The sequence below is a fragment of the Triticum aestivum genome, chromosome 4A (genome assembly GCF_018294505.1).
Source record: "Triticum aestivum cultivar Chinese Spring chromosome 4A, IWGSC CS RefSeq v2.1, whole genome shotgun sequence".
Lineage (NCBI taxonomy): Eukaryota > Viridiplantae > Streptophyta > Magnoliopsida > Poales > Poaceae > Triticum > Triticum aestivum.
In genome coordinates, this window is record NC_057803.1 from 240,478,651 (window position 1) to 240,502,076 (window position 23,426).

Here is a 23,426-nt window from a genome sequence, read left to right on the forward strand (position 1 = left end):
GAGCTCTCACGACTGCACGAACAAGTTCGGCAGGTGATGCAAGGTATTGCCCAGGCCTTGTGGCCATCCGTCGCCCTGCCAGAAGGCATTGGAGAGCTTGCGGAGAAGCTCAAGGGAGCGCGGTGGAGCTTCTGATTATGGAAGATGTCAGCCTGCCGTCAAGGTGCCAGGGAAGCCTGGGCCATGGTGAAGACGCGGTATACCAAGGCTGACCCAAACCACATGGCCGAGGTCGGACCTGTGGGGCCCGATGGGAAAGAGATCCCCGTTAGCTTAGTGTATGGGCAAGTAGAATTAGCCGCAAAGTATTCCCAACAGGATTGTAGGCTAAACAGCCTGTTGGATGGTATAGAAGAGGAATTTAGTCAGTCTACATGACTATGTAATTAAAGTGACATGTATAATGCCTTCTAGCTGGATTGTAAATCATTTGTCATGGCAGACCTTTTTGCTTCAACCTCGGGACCCGATAGTCCGGAGTGTATGCGAGTACCCACTCAGTTATATAAGAACCCGGGTATGCGTGGAAACCAGGCGTAGGGGTCATTAGTGCTTGAACAGACAAGTACCCAACTAGTTATGTTATATTACATGGGTAGTAAGAAACATCTTCCAGGGAGAATAGTTCCGTTAAGGGTTCCTTTCCCTGGGTATGCATGCCCTAAAGTGCATGTCGGGACTGTGAGAGGAAACGCAGGCAAAAACATCTAGGGGCACATATGGAGAATAAATAAAAATCATCTTTTTTTCACCGACCGAATATTCCCTTAAGAACGCTAGCTTTCGGCTTCACCAAGTCTGAGGTACACATCCGTCTGACCCGGCAGTAACAATCACAGAGGTGCTCCCCTTATGCCCTAGCCAAATTAACGGGAACGTGGGGCATAAATACAAGAGCCAGGCAACCTAGCTTGGCCAAAACTTAAGTCATATCGATGCATATAATGGCGAAGAAAAGGTACATGCAGAAGAATAACACATGTGCGGGGCATGAAGCCCAGATAAATAATTAAGCTTCTGTGTAAGAACCCCCAGGTATAATGAGCACGGTTAGCGCATCAACGGTGTGCAAGCAAGGCACAAGTTGGCCCTTGAAGGCCTTGATAAAGAATAAAAGAAAGAAAGGGAAAAAGACAGATAATGTAAATGCGAAAAATGGACAGAGGAAGGAGACGAACATAGAGTCCGGCACTAGGCGTAGAATCTTCGGAGCCTGGCTGCATTCCATGGGTTCGGCTCAAGTCGATTATTTGATGCATCCCGCAGATGGTATGCTCCACCAGTCAGAACTTGGTCAATAATGAAGGGACCTTCCCATTTGGGCTCGAGCTTGGTCTTTTTCTTCTCCGGCAGGCGTAGAACTAGCTCGTCAATGTTATAAGTTTTGGCCCGTACTTCTCTGCTTTGGTATCTTCGAGCCTGTTGCTGATAGAATGCGGAACGGGCTTTTGCCATGTCGCGCTCCTCCTCCAGGGTGTCCAGACTGTCCTGCCGATCGAGCTCGGCTTCTCTTTCTTCATACATGCGCACTCGAGGTGAGTCATGAATTATGTCACAGGGCAGAACCGCCTCTGCGCCGTACACCATAAAGAAGGGTGTGTATCCGGTAGTACGATTCGGCGTGGTCCGCAGCCCCCAGAGTACGAAGTCGAGCTCCTCTACCTAGTGCGTGTTAGACTCCTTTAAGGACCGCACTAATCTGGGTTTGATGCCGCTCATGATAAGACCATTTGCTCGTTCAACTTGGTCGTTGGTTTGTGGGTGATAGACAGAAGCATAATCGAGCTTGATGCCCATGTTGCTGCACCAGAGTTTTACCTCGTCGGCCGTAAAGATCGTGCCGTTGTCAGTGATGACTGTCAGGACCCCGACTCGATGTCACATCGATCTAGCCGGTAACATCTCATATCACTTTGCGGCCTCACGCACGGTATCCCCACGGGTGTCGTCTTACCTTTTCCCGGGACCGTTTGCGCCTTTTGGCTCACGTATATGATAGTGTCGCTAGCATCCATATGATAATGAGCCCGGGCTGACATGACTAGTCGTAAACCCAAAGTGGCACAGACTTACAGGGACAGGCATCCATGACCCAGCTTCGAACGTGTCGGTCATCAGCAAGTGGGTCCGGGCTGTAGCACTGGGCTAGCAGGACTCCGGTAAACCGGGCTGTAGCGGGCTAACAGGACTCCGGTACTCAAAGCGTGACATTTCCCGAAGGGACAGACACAGGAACGAAGAAGGACACATGCCGGCCAGCCTAAGTGTTCCAGAGCAGTAGCAAGCTACCATGGCTCAGCGGTAACACTAGGAGACATTTCCCGGTAAGAGAGGCTACTAAAGATAAACGACTAGATAGTCAGATCCCACACATACCAAGCATTTCAATCATACACACAATATGCTCGATATGTGCAAATACAACGAAGCATCACAACATGACTCTATGACACAAGTACTTTATTTAAGGCTCAGGGAGCCATACATAACATACACAAAGGTACGGGTCTCACGACCCTACATACAAGTCATACAGTCATACAAACCAGCAGCGGAAGTAACTTGTCTGAGTACAGACAACTAGTAAAATAAAAGAGGCTTGGACAGCCTAGCTATACTACGTGGTCCTTCACAAGCTCAGGGTCACCACCTGGGTCTTTAGCCTACTCGTTGATGTCAACGTCTACATAGAACCCATCAGAAGGGGTTGCAGCGTCTTCTGTAAAAATGTAGATTATAGCAACATGAGTACAAAGGTACTCAGCAAGACTTACATCAGATCCTACATACATGCATATTATCAAGAAGGGTTGGTGGAGTTATTGCAGCAAGCCAGCTTTGACTCTTGGCTAGGCTATCCTACGATACTCCAACTTGAAATGGTTTTGCGCACACGAGTCCACTACTCACCACTTCAATACAATACCGAGGATCCACCTCCGTCTTCCTACGGAAGAGCCATCCTCGGCACTCACACTTATATTGAGGCTTTTAGTAGCTTCCATTTACTTGTCTATGAACTGTATAGGCAACCAAGTAGTCCTTTACCGCGGACGCGGCTATTCGAATAGATCATGTTAACCCTGCAGGGGTGTACTTCTTCATACATGTTTCCACCACTTAGCGTCTGCACACGACATGTGCTCGGCAGACTTCAAGCGAAAGCCGACGTGGGTGTAGACCACGACCTACCTAAACACTTAAGCCTCTAGTCCAGGTTTATCGCCTATTCAGGTTCCATCCGCAGGGAGTCCGGCCGAGGTTTCCCATACGGCCCCGAACGATGTGAACAGGGTTCCCGAGATACCTAACGGGTATTCGGTACACCCGGCCACGTACCTACCGCATCACAGCCCACCCCTACGGTCAGCGCTGTCCACGGCCTCTAGTAGGCTACAAACACCAGAAACTACTTGCAACTCCTGGACAGAGAGCTAGGGTGAATAAGAAGTCGAGCGGGGTCATATTTCAGGGCCCAATGCATGGTAGTAACTGTATCTTAAATCACACATACAGATCTCAGTGCTTAAGGTCGGCTTCAATGAAACAACCCACCATGTACTCCTACATGGCCTCTCATCGATACCTTTACCAAATCGTTTTCACCACACCACTCTCATTACCGACATAATCATTTCACTCTAGCCCATCACCCAGATGAACCAGACCTGACACGACTCTAAGCATAGCAGGCATAGCAAGGTAGGAACAACACATACATATGGCTCAATCAACTCCTACACATGCTAGTGGGTTTCAGCTAGTTACTGTGGCAATGACAGGTCATGCAGAGGAAATGGGCTCAACTACCGTAGCACACAGCAGTTTGAAACGCGTTGTCTTAATGCAGTAAAAGAGAGCAGGAGCGAGAACATGGGATTGTATCGATATGATCAAATGGTTGGTTGCTTGCCTGATGGTTCGATGCACGGATACGGTTCTTCGTTAGGGTAATCACGGTACTCCTCGGAGGCAGAACCTGTCGTAAAGGACACCGATACACAACCATCACCAAACAATGTGCAACAATATGATGCATGCATGAAACATGGCAATATGAGTGTGTTGGGATAATGCAACTAAAACCAGAAGGGTTTGAACAAATTTGAATCAAAGATTCAAATTTCAAACTCAAACATGGCCTTTTAAAGTGCTTTTCCTTGTTCTGCTTAAAACATCAATTTAACTTGTTTGATCATGCATGAAAATAGTACAGATGGATAGATTGGATTTTTCTGATCATTTTTCATATATAATTTGTCCAATTTGGAGTTACAGAATAAAAGTTATGAATTTTTGAAGTTTAAATAATATTCTGGAATTTCCTGATTTAAATTAAATCCAGAAATTATAATTATTGCACCAGCATGACGTCAGCATGACGTCAGTGGTCAACTGTGGCTGGCTGAAGTCAAACCTGACATGTGGGGCCCACACGTCAGTGACAGGGGGGGTTAAACAGAGTTAATTTAATCCTAATTACTAATTAGTGGCGCTGGGGCCCAGTAGTCAGTGTCAGGGGGTTAACTAACAGTGGTTAGCGCTAATCCTAATTAGCTACAGGGCTGGGCCCACCTGTCAGGGACTCAGGGGGTGTCCTGCCGTGGTCAAAGTGGGTCAAACCCACCGGCGACGTGACGCCGGCGAGGCCCGAGACGGCGGCGCGACGCGGAATCGCGCTATAGGGCACGGGAGAGGCCGTGCTTGGGCTCGTTGGAAAGCTCTTGCTCCCGCGCGTCGAACGGTGGCCGTGGCTGGGCCTGGGGTGGCCGGAGTCGACGGCGGCGAGCTCGGCTGCGGCCGCCGGAGTTCGGGTGCGGTCGGGATCGGTGTTGCAGGGGGTTTGGGGAGGCGTTAGCGCGTGCTGTGTACTCCTAGTGAGGTGTGGAGCACGATAGTGTGCTCGGTTGGGTGCTACGGTGACCGTGGCCACGACAGCGACATCGCCGGCGGCGTGGAGCTCTCGGCCAAGGTGGGGCTAGGGCCTAGAGGTCGGGAGAGACCAGGGGAGAAGGGGGAAACGATCCGGGGGCTCACCGCGGAGCTGCAGGGATGGTTAGCGGGCTCGGGGACGCGCTGGAGACGACGAATTCGACGGCGACGATGGTCGGAGCCCGAAGAGGGGAACGGCGACGTGGCGGCGATGCAGGGCTTCCGGGGAGCTGTGGAGCGGTGGGGAGGAAGAGGGGGTCGTGGCGGAGCTTCTGAGCTAGTCGGGGAAGCGAGGGGTGGCCGGAGATGGCTGCTATGGCGAACGGCGGCGACGGGGGTGTTCGGCCGTGTGAGAGAGAGAGAGAGGGGAGGAGGGAGAGCCGGGGGGAGAGTGAGAGAGAGCAGGGGGAGAGGCGTGGCGTCGTCCAGGGGCATCGAGGCGAGGAGGGGAGGGCAGGCAGGCAAGGAGAGAGGTGGCGTGGCGCGGTGGCGCGCGCGCGCGCCGGCCACACTCCCCTCCCTCTGTCGGGACGAAGACGACAGAGGAGGGAGGTGGGCTGGGCCAGCCAGCTGGCTGGGCCGCACAGTGGAGGAGCCCAGGTAAGCTCCTCCTGTTAATTATTTCTGTTTTTCTAATTTCTGACATTTGTTTTGATTTAAAAAAAATATTAAATCATTTATTTAACTTATGCCAATTTTTGCAGGGGCTAGATATATTATTTCAGAGCTCCTTTATAAATGGCATAATATTTGGACATATATTAATATATATAATTAATATATTTCCAAAGCAAATATTTATGCATTAATTCCAAATGCCCAAAATAAATACCTATGAGCTCTTAAAAATATTGGTTTGATTATTATCTCTGTCCAATATTTTCAGAGAGCAACATGAGCATTTTCTTGGACCTTTTTGGAGAAATTTTTATTTGGATCATTTTCAAAAAGATTCTGAGGGTTTCACAGATCCCCATTTCAAGTTTCTGATGAAAGAGTAAACATGATGCAACACTCTAATGCATGGCTAGCTAGGATGTGACAACTCACCCCCACTCAAAAGAATCTCGTCCCGAGATTTGGGTTCCTCCGGGAAGAAGGCGGGATACTCAAGTCGAAGACGATCCTCCCTTTCCCAAGTTGCTTCATCCTCAGAATGGTGCGACCATTGAACTTTGAGAAACTTGATATTATGACGTCGGGTGGTACGTTCGGCCTGATCGAGGATACGAATGGGGTACTCTCGATATGTAAGATTATCTTGGAGATCAAGCGTTTCGTGGTCCACTCCACGGATAGGATCCGAGAAGCAACGCCTGAGTTGAGAAACGTGGAAGACATCGTGGACTCTGGAGATGTGCGGAGGTAGTTCCAACTGGTAGGCAACTTCTCCTCTTTTGGCGAGGATGCGAAAAGGTCCAATGTAACGAGGAGCCAATTTGCCTTTGATACCGAAACGATGGGTTCCCTTCAGAGGGGTGACCCGAAGATAAGCCTTCTCGTCAACCTCGAAAGTTATAGCCTTATGTTTTCGGTCATATTGACTCTTTTGACGAGATTGGGCTGTTTTCAACTTTTCACGAACGATACGAACTTGTTCTTCTGCTTCCTGAATCATATCCGGGCCAAAGAATTGTCTTTCCCCGGTCTCTGACCAGTTAAGGGGTGTTCGACACCGTCGTCCATAGAGAACTTCAAAAGGGGCTTTACCCAAGCTAGATTGATAGCTGTTGTTGTAAGCGAATTCGGCAAATGGAAGGCACTTCTCCCAGTCCATTCCGAAAGAGATAACAGAGGCTCGAAGCATGTCTTCTAGAATCTGGTTGACGCGTTCCACTTGACCACTCGACTGAGGGTGGAAAGCGGTGCTAAAGGAGAGACGAGTTCCCATAGCATTTTGGAAACTTTCCCAAAATCGAGAGGTGAAAAGACTTCCTCGATCCGAGTTAATTTCCAAAGGAACACCATGGAGAGACACTATTCGGGAGATGTACAAATCTGCCAGCTGACTAGCGGTTATACTCTCACGAACAGGTAAGAAATGGGCTACTTTGGAAAGACGATCGACCACGACGAAAATAGCATTATTCCCTCTCTTGGTCCTGGGAAACCCGGTAATGAAATCCATACCAATTTTATCCCATTTCCATTCAGGAATAGCTAAGGGTTGAAGGGTGCCAGCAGGCCGTTGGTGCTCTGCTTTTACACGACGACAGACGTCGCAATTAGCAATAAACTGAGCAATTTCTCTCTTCATCCTAGTCCACCAGAACCTCTGGCGTAGGTCCTGATACATCTTAGTACTACCGGGATGAATAGTGAGAGGAGATTCATGAGCTTCTTTAAGGATCAACTGCCGTAGATGCTGGTTCTTGGGAACCACTAGACGGTTCTCAAAGTACACAACACCATGATCATTTGTGGAGAAACAACTAGCACCTCCGCTAGCAATGTTCTCTTTGATTTTAGATATTCCCTTATCTCGCTTTTGGGCAGCGATGATTTGATCCGTAAGAGTAGGTTTTGCTACCAAGGTGGAAAGAAAACCTTGAGGAACAATGTGAAGGTTAAGCTTCCGAAATTCCTCATGGAGAAGCGGTTGACTTTGTTGTAACATCAGGTTGTTACAATAAGATTTACGACTTAGCGCATCAGCCATGACGTTGGCTTTCCCTGGGGTGTAGGTTATTCCTAAGTCGAAGTCTGTGATCAATTCAACCCAACGTCTCTGCCTGAGATTCAAATCCGGTTGGGTGAAAATGTACTTCAGACTTTGGTGATCAGTGAATATTTCGCAACGATTACCGAGGAGGTAATGTCGCCAGGTCTTAAGTGCATAGACTACGGCTGCAAGCTCTAGATCATGAGTAGGATAATTCTCCTCATGTGGGTGCAATTGCCGTGAAGCGTAAGCAATTACGTGTCGATCTTGCATAAGAATGCAACCTAGTCCTTGTCGCGAGGCGTCGCAGTAGATAACAAAGTCCTTGGAGAAGTCTGGCGGTACCAGCACGGGAGCAGAGGTCAGGCGTCTTTTCAGTTCCTGAAAACTGTGCTCACATGGTGGAGTCCATTCGAACTTCTTATCTTTCTTGAGGAGTTCGGTTAGAGGTTTAGCAACTTTGGAGAAGTTCTCGACAAAGCGACGACAATAGCTCGCTAAGCCTAGAAAACTCCGAACTTGCTTGACCGATTCAGGTGCAGTCCAATTAAGGACGGCTTGAACTCGCTCAGGGTTAACAGCAATACCTTTACCAGATATTACATGACCCAGATAGGTCACTTCTGACAACCAGAATTCACATTTCGAAAATTTGGCATAAAGGCGATGCTCTCGAAGTTTCTTCAACACTAGCCTTAAATGTTCGGCATGTTCTTCCTCGTTCTTGGAGTAGATGAGTATATCATCGAGATAAACTACGACGAATTTATCCAAATACTCCATGAAGATTGAGTTCATTAACCGAGAAAAGGTGGCTGGAGCGTTGGTTAGACCGAAGGACATGACGGTGTACTCGTATTGGCCATAACGAGTAACAAAGGCCGTTTTAGGAATGTCCCCGTTTCTGATTTTGATTTGATGGTAGCCCAACCTCAAATCCATCTTGGAGAAGACTGAGGATCCAGCGAGCTGATCGTACAGGTCGTTGATCCTGGGAAGTGGATATTTGTTCTTGATTGTGACCAAATTGACAGGTCGGTAATCTACAACCATCCGGTCCGTACCATCCTTCTTCTTAACGAATAGGACGGGGCAAGCCCACGGAGATGAGCTAGGTCGGATGAAACCCTTTTTCAAGGACTCATCGAGTTGTTTCTTAAGCTCGGCCAGTTCTAGTGGTGCCATCTTATAAGGTCTTCTAGCAATCGGAACGGTTCCGGGGATGAGGTCGATTACGAACTCAACATCCCTGTCAGGTGGAACACCTGGCAATTCCTCTGGAAAGACATCCGGGAAGTCACAGACTACCGGCACGTCCTCAAGGTCTGGCAAAGGGCTGGCGTTAAGAGAATATAATTGTCGCTTGGCTATTCGGTTCAAGACATTGACTATCTTCCCCGAAGGATGGGTGAGTTGAACAGTCCTAGAGAAGCAATCAATTTGGGCATGATGAGCTGACATCCAGTCCATACCCAGAATGATATTAATATCTGAAGATTTAAGGGCTATCAAAGACGCAAGGAAAACAAGTCTGTCGACTTGGATTTCATTTCCATAACTTACCCTAGAGGTCTGCCATCTAGAACCAGGGGTAGAAATTTCCATAGTGGATGGCAAGTCACAGAATGCAACGTTATGCAAACGAGCATAATTTTCAGATATAAAAGAATGAGAGGCTCCTGTATCGAAAAGAACAGATGCCGGGTGGCAATTAACAAGAAGCGTACCGAGAACGACGTTGGGAGCCTCTTGAGCTTCTTCGGCAGAGATACAGTTGACATGGCCACATGAAGCAGTGACCGGCTTGGCGTGGAATATTTTTCCTGTCGGCTTGCCACGGCCAATAGCTTTAGCAGATTGGTTGGGGTTGGTCTGGGGACACTCACGCATATAGTGACCAGATTCCCCACACTTGAAACAAGTCACAGAACTGGTACGTGGAGGAGCATTATTGATTGGACCCCCATAGGGCTTGGCTGGAGCAGACTGTTGAACGGGGCGAGGCGCCTGGAAAGATGGCCTCGGTGTGAACCTGGGTGGCAGGGCGGTGTTGGGTACCCACACGCGGCGCTTCTGAGGACCAGCACCGGATGAGGAACCCATGTCATGGCCATGCTTGCGTGTTGCGTCATAGTCAGTCTGACCAGTTTCAGCACTGGTGGCTTTGTTGACAAGTTTTTGAAAAGATGTGCACTCATGCAGACGGAGGTCGCGGCGAAGCTCAGGACTAAGGCCCTTACGGAACCTTGCTTGCTTCTTGGCATCAGTAGACACTTCCTCAGTTGCATATCGTGCGAGATTACCAAACTCCCTGCTGTAAGCATCCACAGAAAGTCGGCCTTGAATGAAACTGCAAAATTCTTCACGTTTACGGTCCATGAGACCCTCCGGAATGTGATGTTCACGGAAAGCCTCGCTGAATTCAGCCCAAGTAGTGACATGGCCCGTTGGGCGCATAGCTCCATAATTCTCCCACCATAGACTGGCGGGGCCTTCAAGATGATATGCAGCAAAGGTGACCTTGTCAGCCTCAGCTACTAGCGCGGAACGCAGCTTGTGAGAGATACTGCGAAGCCAGTCATCAGCGTCGAGAGGCTCGGCGGAGTGGTGGAACGTGGGTGGATGTAATTTGATAAAATCACTGAGTGATACCACGTTAGTCCTCTGATGGTGTGCTGTGTTCTGTTCAATACGCTCCAACAAACGGTTGGTCTCCCGCTTGTTTCTCTCAGCTTCCATCATAACCTCGGCTAGTGAAGGAGGATGAGGCAGATTTGCATCCCTGGCTTCACTGCCTTCGGCCTGCTCTTGAGAAGCAGGGTTAGCGCGCGTGTTGACCATCCTAGGTAACAAGACAATGATTTAGTCAGGATGATAAAATTCCAACATAGGATACAAAATGTAAGGAATAACTCGGAATGCAAGACGATCATCCGTATGACATGGTAGATACAGAAACTGCTTCTTTATTCCATCGTCATACACACCATACAGGGTTTAGTACAAGACCAAACAAAGTACTATTATGGTGAAAAGAGGATTACATCTCATCGGAGGCATCCCAAGCTCCTATACATTATTTTTCTACACCTCCGGAAAGAGTACAAACTAGGTCATATCCCACGAGTCACGCGGGACGATAGACGACACAGCTAGTGCGAACTAGTGATACTACCACTAACTCAGACCGATCCGTAGTAGTCCTTGTAGAAGTCACCTCCATAGCCTGGAAGCTCAACATGATCATCCGGAAACAGACGATCTCGCGGAGCTTGTGGACCATAGGGGCTAGGATGAGGTCTTGGACCAACAGACGGTGGCCTGCGGGGACCGCGAGGTGGGGTGATGCCTCCTACATCACGCCAAACCATCACGTCTGGCAGAGCAGATCTCACAGGATAGAGATCGCGCATATCTGAATATCCAGCTTGCACCGCCGGTGCGAACCGAGTCAAAGTAGCCCAGTGGTCAGCACGGGTATTGAAGAGCTCTAACCTTAAGGCCCGATTTTCACGGTCCTTATCCTCGAGCATCTCAGCAGTGGTGCGAGTCCGTGAATCCTCCTGAGTGGAGTCAGCATAGATAGCCTGGAGATACCCTTGTGCTCCCGGAAGTGATCCTGGCATATACCGGAAATCAGAGTCCCGAAATAGACCAGATCTGACTCGCATAATGGTCATCATAGAGTAGGCGGCGTCCTGCACAGCCATCTCAATAGTAACCCCGAGTCCATAGGAGCAGTGAAGAGGCTCGGTGGATCCAGGATAAGATGGAAATATCCTGACAGTGCAGAGATACTGGCTTTGATTGAAGTCCCGGAATTGCTCTTCGACCGTGTACTCAGGATACCAGCGGTATCCAGCCTCAGTCATTACCCTGACCAACTTAGCAGTATGGCCGGGTACATCTAGGCATCGAGTCAGGCGAACCACTTGATTGAGGTCGCGAGTGGCCATCTGAAAGCACAATCATAATGCAAAGGCATTAGAACTTCTAGCAAAATTTCGGCAGCATAACAGCTGTAAATGCTCAAGAAGGATTTGAGACATTTGACAAAGGATTTCGTACATACTCAACATCATCATATCAAAGTTCTGAAACCATTCTAACAACATAAGGTGGTAGTAGAACTGAACTAGGCTTGTAACCATCAAACTTATAAGGTACTACTGATTAGTAACTCGTGATCCTGATAGAGAGAACAGATCCTAATTTCTTAACCCCCGGTGGAAGAATGGACTGACTCAGATCAGAATGTCATAAGATAAAGGAGTAAAAAGAGCCTTACGTTCCAACCCACAAACAATTCCCCTACATATAACTAAAGAATTTCTAGACTCAACATCGACCAGTTTGGCTTGGAGAACCTACAGGCAGTCCGGCTCTGATGCCAACGCTGTCAGGACCCCGACTCGATGTCACATCGATCTAGCCGGTAACATCTCATATCACTTTGCGGCCTCACGCACGGTATCCCCACGGGTGTCGTCTTACCTTTTCCCGGGACCGTTTGCGCCTTTTGGCTCACGTATATGATAGTGTCGCTAGCATCCATATGATAATGAGCCCGGGCTGACATGACTAGTCGTAAACCCAAAGTGGCACAGACTTACAGGGACAGGCATCCATGACCCAGCTTCGAACGTGTCGGTCATCAGCAAGTGGGTCCGGGTTGTAGCACTGGGCTAGCAGGACTCCGGTAAACCGGGCTGTAGCGGGCTAACAGGACTCCGGTACTCAAAGCGTGACATTTCCCCGAAGGGACAGACACAGGAACGAAGAAGGACACATGCCGGCCAGCCTAAGTGTTCCAGAGCAGTAGCAAGCTACCATGGCTCAGCGGTAACACTAGGAGACATTTCCCGGTAAGAGAGGCTACTAAAGATAAACGACTAGATAGTCAGATCCCACACATACCAAGCATTTCAATCATACACACAATATGCTCGATATGTGCAAATACAACGAAGCATCACAACATGACTCTATGACACAAGTACTTTATTTAAGGCTCAGGGAGCCATACATAACATACACAAAGGTACGGGTCTCACGACCCCACATACAAGTCATACAGTCATACAAACCAGCAGCGGAAGTAACTTGTCTGAGTACAGACAACTAGTAAAATAAAAGAGGCTTGGACAGCCTAGCTATACTACGTGGTCCTTCACAAGCTCAGGGTCACCACCTGGGTCTTTAGCCTACTCGTTGATGTCAACGTCTACATAGAACCCATCAGAAGGGGTTGCAGCGTCTTCTGTAAAAATGTAGATTATAGCAACATGAGTACAAAGGTACTCAACAAGACTTACATCAGATCCTACATACATGCATATTATCAAGAAGGGTTGGTGGAGTTATTGCAGCAAGCCAGCTTTGACTCTTGGCTAGGCTATCCTACGATACTCCAACTTGAAATGGTTTTGCGCACACGAGTCCACTACTCACCACTTCAATACACTACCGAGGATCCACCTCCGTCTTCCTACGGAAGAGCCATCCTCGGCACTCACACTTATCTTGAGGCTTTTAGTAGCTTCCATTTACTTGTCTATGAACTGTATAGGCAACCAAGTAGTCCTTTACCGTGGACGCGGCTATTCGAATAGATCATGTTAACCCTGCAAGGGTGTACTTCTTCATACATGTTTCCACCACTTAGCGTCTGCACACGACATGTGCTCGGCAGACTTCAAGCGAAAGCCGACGTGGGTGTAGACCACGACCTACCTAAACACTTAAGCCTCTAGTCCAGGTTTATCGCCTATTCAGGTTCCATCCGCAGGGAGTCCGGCCGAGGTTTCCCATACGGCCCCGAACGATGTGAACAGGGTTCCCGAGATACCTAACGGGTATTCGGTACACCCGGCCACGTACCTACCGCATCACAGCCCACCCCTACGGTCAGCGCTGTCCACGGCCTCCAGTAGGCTACAAACACCAGAAACTACTTGCAACTCCTGGACAGAGAGCTAGGGTGAATAAGAAGTCGAGCGGGGTCATATCTCAGGGCCCAATGCATGGTAGTAACTGTATCTTAAATCACACATACAGATCTCAGTGCTTAAGGCGGCTTCAATGAAACAACCCACCATGTACTCCTACATGGCCTCTCATCGATACCTTTACCAAATCGTGTTCACCACACCACTCTCATTACCGACATAATCATTCACTCTAGCCCATCAACCAGATGAACCAGACCTGACACGACTCTAAGCATAGCAGGCATAGCAAGGTAGGAACAACACATACATATGGCTCAATCAACTCCTACACATGCTAGTGGGTTTCAGCTAGTTACTGTGGCAATGACAGGTCATGCAGAGGAAATGGGCTCAACTACCGCAGCACACAGCAGTTTGAAACGCGTTGTCTTAATGCAGTAAAAGAGAGCAGGAGCGAGAACATGGGATTGTATCGATATGATCAAATGGTTGGTTGCTTGCCTGATGGTTTGATGCACGGATACGGTTCTTCGTTAGGGTAATCACGGTACTCCTCGGAGGCAGAACCTGTCGTAAAGGACACCGATACACAACCATCACCAAACAATGTGCAACAATATGATGCATGCATGAAACATGGCAATATGAGTGTGTTGGGCTAATGCAACTAAAAACCAGAAGGGTTTGAACAAATTTGAATCAAAGATTCAAATTTCAAACTCAAACATGGCCTTTTAAAGTGCTTTTCCTTGTTCTGCTTAAAACATCAATTTAACTTGTTTGATCATGCATGAAAATAGTACAGATGGATAGATTGGATTTTTCTGATCATTTTTCATATATAATTTGTCTGATTTGGAGTTATAGAATAAAAGTTATGAATTTTTGAAGTTTAAATAATATTCTGGAATTTCCTGATTTAAATTAAATCCAGAAATTATAATTATTGCGCCAGCATGACGTCAGCATGACGTCAGTGGTCAACTGCGGCTGGCTGAAGTCAAACCTGACGTGTGGGGCCCACACGTTAGTGACAGGGGGGGTTAAACAGAGTTAATTTAATCCTAATTACTAATTAGTGGCGCTGGGGCCCACTAGTCAGTGTCAGGGGGTTAACTAACAGTGGTTAGCGCTAATCCTAATTAGCTACAGGGCTGGGCCCACCTGTCAGGGACTCAGGGGGTGTCCTGTCGTGGTCAAAGTGGGTCAAACCCACCGGCGACGTGACGCCGGCGAGGCCCGAGACGGCGGCGCGACGCGGAATCGCGCTATAGGGCACGGGAGAGGCCGTGCTTGGGCTCGTTGGAAAGCTCTTGCTCCCGCGCGTCGAACGGTGGCCGTGGCTGGGCCTGGGGTGGCCGGAGTCGACGGCGGCGAGCTCGGCTGCGGCCGCCGGAGTTCGGGTGCGGTCGGGATCGGTGTTGCAGGGGGTTTGGGGAGGCGTTAGCGCGTGCTGCGTACTCCTAGTGAGGTGTGGAGCACGATAGTGTGCTCGGTTGGGTGCTACGGTGACCGTGGCCACGACGGCGACATCGCCGGCGGCATGGAGCTCTCGGCCAAGGTGGGGCTAGGGCCTAGAGGTCGGGAGAGACCAGGGGAGAAGGGGGAAACGATCCGGGGGCTCACCGTGGAGCTGCAGGGATGGTTAGCGGGCTCGGGGACGCGCTGGAGACGACGAATTCGACGGCGACGATGGTCGGAGCCCGAAGAGGGGAACGGCGACGTGGCGGCGATGCAGGGCTTCCGGGGAGCTGTGGAGCGGTGGGGAGGAAGAGGGGGTCGTGGCGGAGCTTCTGAGCTAGTCGGGGAAGCGAGGGGTGGCCGGAGATGGCTGCTATGGCGAACGGCGGCGACGGGGGTGTTCGGCCGTGTGAGAGAGAGAGCGAGGGGAGGAGGGAGAGCCGGGGGGAGAGTGAGAGAGAGCAGGGGGAGAGGCATGGCGTCGTCCAGGGGCATCGAGGCGAGGAGGGGAGGGCAGGCAGGCAAGGAGAGAGGTGGCGTGGCGCGGTGGCGCGCGCGCGCGCCGGCCACACTCCCCTCCCTCTGTCGGGACGAAGACGACAGAGGAGGGAGGTGGGCTGGGCCGGCTGCTGGCTGGGCCAGCCAGCTGGCTGGGCCGCACAGTGGAGGAGCCCAGGTAAGCTCCTCCTGTTAATTATTTCTGTTTTTCTAATTTCTGACATTTGTTTTGATTTAAAAAAAATATTAAATCATTTATTTAACTTATGCCAATTTTTGCAGGGGCTAGATATATTATTTCAGAGCTCCTTTATAAATGGCATAATATTTGGACATATATTAATATATATAATTAATATATTTCCAAAGCAAATATTTATGCATTAATTCCAAATGCCCAAAATAAATACCTATGAGCTCTTAAAAATATTGGTTTGATTATTATCTCTGTCCAATATTTTCAGAGAGCAACATGAGCATTTTCTTGGACCTTTTTGGAGAAATTTTTATTTGGATCATTTTCAAAAAGATTCTGAGGGTTTCACAGATCCCCATTTCAAGTTTCTGATGAAAGAGTAAACATGATGCAACACTCTAATGCATGGCTAGCTAGGATGTGACAATGCTGTGGGGGACGCCATAACAGTGTACAACCCAGGATATGAAGTCTATCACCGGTCCGGATTCGGCCGTTTTAACAGGTTTGGCTTCTATCCATTTGGTGAATTTATCCACCATGACCAGTAAGTATTTTTCTTATGGGTTCCCCCTTTAAGGGGTCCAACCATGTCAAGCCCCCAGACCGCGAAGGGCCATGTAATGGGGATTGTTTGGAGGGCGGTGGGTGGCATGTGGCTTTGGTTTGCAAAAAGCTGGCAACCGACGCAGTGTTGGACCAAGTCCTGTGCATCTACCCGGGCCGTCGGCCAATAAAAACCTGCACGGAAGGCCTTGCTTACAAGGGCCTGGGCTGCGGCGTGGTGGCCGCCAAGTCCGGCGTGAATTTCTGCCAAAAGTTTCCACCCTTCCTCTTCAGAGATGCACCTTTGAAAGACTCTGGTAGTGCTTTTTTATACAGCTCTCCCTCATGGACCCTGTAGGCTTTAGATCACCGCACTATGCAGCGTGCCTCATTTTGTCCTCGAAAAGTTCCTGCCTAGTTAGGTAGGCCAGGAATGGTTCTGTCCACGGGGCGATGATGGCCATTATTACGTGGGCTGAAGGTGTTATTTCGGTGGCAGAGCCTCCGATTATGTCAGAGTGTTCGGTATCGAGCATTTTGGTCGGGTCCGGACTATTGTTACCAGTGTCCCCTTCCCATACCACGATGGCTTAAACAACCTTTCCAAAAAGATGTTGGGGGGATCGCATCGCGTTTTGCGCCAATGCGGGCGAGGATATCCGCCGCCTGATTGTTTTCCTGAGCCACATGGTGAAATTCGAGCCCCTCGAACTGAGCTGACATCTTTAGGACGGCGTTGCAATAGGCCGCCATCTTCGGATCCTTGGCATCAAAGTCTCCATTTATTTGGGATATTGCAAGGTTCAAATCCCCATGCACCTCCGGGCGTTGAAAGCCCATGGAAACTGCCATCCAGAGACCATGTAACAGGGCTTCGAATTCGGCTGCGTTGTTGGAGTCTCTATACAGTATCTGTAATACGTATTGAACTGTATCACCGGTTGGGGACGTCAGGACGACGCCAGCCCCCAGACCAGCCAGCATTTTGGAGTTGTCGAAGTGCATGATTCAATTGGAGTATGCGCCGTACTCTTTAGGTAGTTCGGCTTCCGTCCATTCGACGACAAAGTCGGCCAATACTTGTGATTTAATGGCTCGCCTGGGATTGTATGTTATGTCGAACGGGAGGAGGTCAATGGCCCATTAGGCAATCCGGCCCGTGGCGTCGCGATTGTTTATAATATCATTAAGTGGCACTTGCGAGGCTACTATAATCAAACACTCTAGAAAGTAGTGTCGCAGCTTCCGGGATGCCATGAATACCGCATAGGCTATCTTTTGATAATGTGGGTACCGTGACTTGCATGGAGTGAGGACAGTGGATACATAATATACCCTGCTTTTGAAGGGGGAATTAATGTCCGTCTGCTTCTCGTTCGACGATGAGCACTGCGCTTACAACCTAATGAGTTGCCGCAATGTACAACAACATTGGTTCGCTGATGTTTGGCGCGGCCAGGATTGGGTTGATTGCTAGTATGGCTTTTATTTCTTCCAATCCGGCTGTGGCAGCGTCCGTCCACTCGAAGTGTTCGGTGCACCGAAGGAGGCGATAAAGGGGTAATGCCTTTTCTCCTGAGCGGGAGATAAATCGGCTTAGAGCCGCCAAACATCTAGTTAATTTCTGGATTTGTTTGAGGTCTGTTGGGGTAGCCAATTGTGACAGAGCTCGGATTTTGGCCGGATTAGCTTCAATTCCTCTATTGGATACAATGAAACCTAGGAGCTTTCCAGCTGGTACGCCGAAAATGCATTTTTCCGGATTGAGCTTGATGTCGTATTTTCGGAGGTTGTCGAATGTGAGCCTCAAGTCGTCTATTAGAGAGTCGACGTGCTTAGTTTTGACGACCACATCATCTACGTATGCCTCTACTGTTTTGCCGGTCTGTTTCTCCAGACATGTCTGAATCATGCGCTGATATGTTGTGTCGGTGTTTTTGAACCCGAAAGGCATTGTCTTGAAACAGAAGGGGCCGTATGGTGTGATAAATGCCGTTGCGGCTTGGTCGGACTCCGCCATCTTGATTTGGTGGTAGCCAGAGTATGCGTCAAGGAAACACAATGACTCGTGTCCTACGGTAGCATCGATAATTTGATCAATGTGGGGGAGGGGAAGGGATCCTTTGGGCAGGCCTTGTTGAGGTCCTTAAAATCGACACACAGGCTCCAGGATTTGTCCTTCTTTGGTGCCATCACCAGGTTTGCTAGCCAGTCCGGGTGTTTTATATCTCTAATGAATCTGGCCTCTAATAACTTGGCTAGTTCTTCTCCCATAGCTTGTCTCTTAGGTTCAGAGAAACGCCAAAGAGTCTGCTTGACCGGTTTGAATCCCTTTAGAATATTGAGGCTGTGCTCGGCTAGCCTGCGTGGGATTCTTGGCATGTCTGAGGGGTGCCAGGTGAATATGTCCCAATTCTCACGTAGGAACTCTCGTAGTGCGGCGTCCACGGCGGGGTTTAACTGATGTCCCAATTCTTGGAGAAGATCTCGTGGCGGTTGATGCTCGACTCGAGACAGCGGACCTTCGCCTGGCTCATGAGTGGAACCAATTAAAGGTTGCCATCAAACTTGGGCAGCTTCAGCTCGGGCGAGACAAAGCAAAGGCCGTAGCAGAACTCGCAGCCTCCGTCCACCATCGAGAGGAAGCGAAGGAGGCCGACCACCATTGAGAGAACGCTAAGAAGCGGGAGCGCGAGCTCCAGTCCTTGAGTGCCGCTCTGGAGGAGCAGATCGAGGCGCGCCAGACTGTCTTGGCCTCGATGAGGGGAGGGGCCCTCGAAGAGAAGGAGATCCTGAAGCGTGAGGAAGCGCTGGCGCTGGAAGCCTCGGAGCGCAGCCTCGAGCTCGAGCGGCTGGAAACAAGGGAGTGGCAGGTTGCCATGGCAGAAGACGCCGTCACCGCGTGTGAAGCCAGGATCCAGGAGGAGGTTTACCGGAGAGTAGCGGAAGCTCGCCCGGACCTTGTCAACAAGCATGATCTGAAGTCGAAGCTGTCCGGGACCGAAGATGATGGCAGGACTGCCGCCCTCAGGGCAAGGTTGGATGAGGAGGAACGGCGCGAGAAGGTCGCATCGGAGGCCCTGACCTCTGCCTAGCCGACCTGGCTGAGGCTCGTGCGGATCTTCTCTCACTCCAGCAGTAGATCGACGGCGTCGCGTCCCTTGCACCGTAGAACAGGGAGGAGGCGTGTCGTTGCCAGATGCTGCAAGGCGAGCACGCCCCCATGCTCCAGGATCTCAGAGTGAGGGCCAACCGAGAATTGGGCTCTATCTGCGAGGAGAACGTCCCTCATCCCCGCGTGGAGGACTACGCCAGCTATACCCTCCTGGAGGACCAGGCCACGAGGGCTCGCGAGCTTGTCGAAGGGAGGAGCCAGGGCCTCCTCGGGCGCGCATTCTCTCGTGTCTTCAGCCACCTCCAGGACCGCAGCCCACATTTCGACTTCGACGCCGTCATTGCCCCAGTGCCCGGGGTTATTCATGACAACCTGGCACACTAGGTGAATAATCACGTGGATGCCCTAGTCAGGGCGTTCGCCACCGAAGACGACGCATTGGTGGTCGCGGCGGATGAAGACAGTGTAGTCGACGATGGCGAAGACGACTCCAGCGACGGTGCCAGCAGCGCGCACGAGAGCGACCAAGACGATGTTGCAAGCGATATGTCCGACTGAGCCCACGTTCCTTCGCTTGAACCTGCACACAGAGAATTGGGCACGACCCCGTAGGATTGGAGAGCATTTTGGAGGGGGGGCTCGTGTATATAAATTGATATTTCGCATTTTCCTTTAGGCTGGGCTTGGAACGTGTTTTTGCGAACCCCTCGGTTGAGTTGTTGTTGTGATTTACCTTGGTCCTGGCAGGCCTTATGCGGTCCTCGGGGTTGCTGATGCACCCTTCTCTAGAGAAGAGCTCCTCTGGGGCTCGCGAGGGTTAGATTTCCCGAGGAGCCTGCTGGTCTGCCTAAGAGGGACTCGCGAGGAGTGAGTGCCAGACCTCGACAGGGTGCACGCGCAATGGTCCTTCGGCGATTGCGCTCTTGGTCCTGAGGGGGGATCGCCACCATCCGGGCCCGCCTGAACATGGTCGTTGTGCGCATACCACACCCAGCCCCCACTCGGGGGGCGCTCGCATGGGAAGCGGCGGCAAGCACAAGTCTCGAAATAGAGCACGCAACCAAAATGCAACAAATTCACTCGAGGAAGAAGACTCATGTAGGATCGAAAGTATGTCTAGAGGGGGTAGGTGGGGGTTATTAGACTACTTGACCAAATAAAAATCTAGCCTTTTCCCAATTTTAAGTCTTGGCAGATTTTAGAAACTTAGCACTAGTCAAGTAAACAACCTACACATGCAAGTCTAAGAGTATAGCAGCGGAATGTAAACATTGCACATGAAGGTAAAGGGAGGAGTTTGGAGGGAGCAAACACAATGTAGACACGGAGATTTTTGGCGTGGTTCCGATAGGTGGTGCTATCGTACATCCACGTTGTTGGAGACTTCAACCCGCGAAGGGTAACGGTTGCGCGAGTCCACGGAGGGCTCCACCCATGAAGGGTCCACGAAGAAGCAACCTTGTCTATCCCACCATGGCCATCGCCCACGAAACAGTTGCCTCACTAGGGTATATCTTCACGAAGTAGGCGATCTCCTTGCGCGTACAAAATCCTTGGTTCAACTCCACAATCTTGATGGAGGCTTCCAAGTGACACCTAACCAATCCAGGAGACACCACTCTCCAAAAAGTATTAGATGGTGTGTTGATGATGAACTGCTTGCTCTTGTGCTTCAAATGATAGTCTCCCCAACACTCAACTCTCTCTCATAGATGTGGATTTGGTCAAAAGATGATTTGAGTGGAAAGCAACTTGGGGATGGCTAGAAATCAAGATTTATGTGGTTGGAATGGAAGATCTTGATCTCAACACAAGTGTAGGTGGTTCTCTCTCAGAAAATGTAAGTTGGAAGTGTAGGCATGTTCTGATGGCTCTCTCCATGAATGAAGAGTGGGTGGAGGGGTATATATAGCCTCCACACAAAATCTAACTGTTACACACAATTTACCAAACTGGGTGAGACTGAATCATGAAACTCGGTCGGGCTGATTCAGTTCAAAATGTGAACGTTAGGTTTTTCGGTGGGACCGACATGTCAACTCGGTGGGCCCGATTTCATTAGGGTTAGGGCTTAACGTAATCTCGGTGAGACCAATTACACTAACTCAGTGGGACAGATTTTGGTAATAAGCTAACCAGAGAGTTGGCGAGGCAAACTCGATGGGACCGATTTGGTCATCTCGGTTGGACCGAAACGTTATGAAGGGGAAACAGAGAGTTTGCATTGCGAACTCGGTGGGACCGATCGCTCATCTTGGTTAGAACGAAACGTTACGAAGGGAAACAGAGAGTTTGCCATCCCATCTCGGTGAGACCGAGATCCCTATCGGTGAGACCGAAGTGACTAGGGTTTTGGGGCAGTGGCTATGTCAACTGAACAAGGTGGCGCCGAATGGAAAGTTTTGGTGGGGCCGAGTTTGACCTTTGGTTTGGGACATATGTGGATATGAGAAAGTGGTTGATGGTTTCGGAGCATATCACTAAGCACTTTGAGCAAGTAACCCATTAAGCAACACCTCATCCCCTTTTAATAGTATTGGCTTTTCCTATGGACTCAATGTGATCTTGCATGACTAAAAGGTAAAATGTAGAGTCTTGAGCTTTAGAGCTTGAGCCAATCTTTTGTCCTTAGCATTTTGAGGGGTCCACATTTCTAATCCGTGCCATGCCAATCATTGAGATTTCCTGAAATATTTATCTTGAAATAGTATTAGCTCAATGAGCTATATTTTGATAGGGATTACCAAAACCACCCAGGGATAGTTGCACTTTCAATCTCCCCCTTTTTGGTAATTGATGACAACATATAGATCAAAGCTTCGACAAATGATTATAAGATTGAAATACATCGTCGCTTTAAGAAGTATGTGATAAGCAAGAGCTCCCCCTAAATTTGTGCATTATATAAAATTTGCTTTTGAATGCAAATGCACAATCGATTAGGATCATGGGTTACTCTTACATGTCACATACATCTTGGTGGAGCGCTCAAAATGATATAACTTAAAAGCATGCACTCATCACCAAGCAAAGTGAATGATCATATAAGAAAATAGAGGATAATATCATCCAAGCAAACATTAAAGTAGCATATGATCAATCACATGATCACACAAGTATCTCACACAAGGACATAAAGTATCTCACACAGGCACACAATAAAAAGTTCAACCAAAAACAAAGAAGCAAAACACTCTCTCGAAGCCTATGATCTATACATATTTCTCCCCCTTTGGCAACAAGTTGCCAAAAAATTCAAATATGCATAGTGCTATGCGTCTCTCAGGCTTGGTCTTCAGGAGCTGGTGTAGAGAGAACTGCAAGGACGAAGGCATCCGTTGATGTAGTTAGAGCTGGTGGAGTGGCTGTTGGAGGTGGTACTGAGGTTGTAGTTGCTAGTGCTGATGATGTTGCTCTTGTATCATGTACATGCACTGGAGTAGACCTCTGTCCTCTAGGCACTCGCTGAAATGCATCAGTAGTTGCCTTCCCTCTCTTCTCTTCTGCTGCCTCCTGGAGCTTCTCAACTGCTATTTGAATCTCAATTACCTTCAGATCAAGATCATAAAATTTGGTTTCTATGATCCTCTCCAAGCTCTCCTGGTTTTGAGTCAGGGTGTCCAAGCCCTTCTCAATCCTCAGTCTAGACTGGATCCGATATGCAAGTTGATCTTGCTTGCTCTTCAGGAAAACTTGAGATGCCTCTTCAACACTTGGCATCTTGGCAGCTTTCTCAGCCTTTGCTTTGGCTCTCTTCTTCTGTGCTTGAGCTGATGATGGTTCCTCCTCATTCATCACTACAGTGTTGTCTTCAAAATCAGGATATAAGGGTAGATGCTCCTTATCCAACAAATATGTTCATGTGCCCATCTTGGAGTTGATGAGCTCCCGAATGTGTGGAGCATACCCACAGCTTCTCTTCTGGTCAGCAGCAGTCCTCTTGGTTGTCTCTACAATCAGACGCATGACCTTGAACTTCTGAGGGACATCAAAAAGTTGTAGCAGGTTGACAGAATGCCCTCTGATCATCTTGTGATCTCCTGAGTTGGGTACCAATGTGTGCCT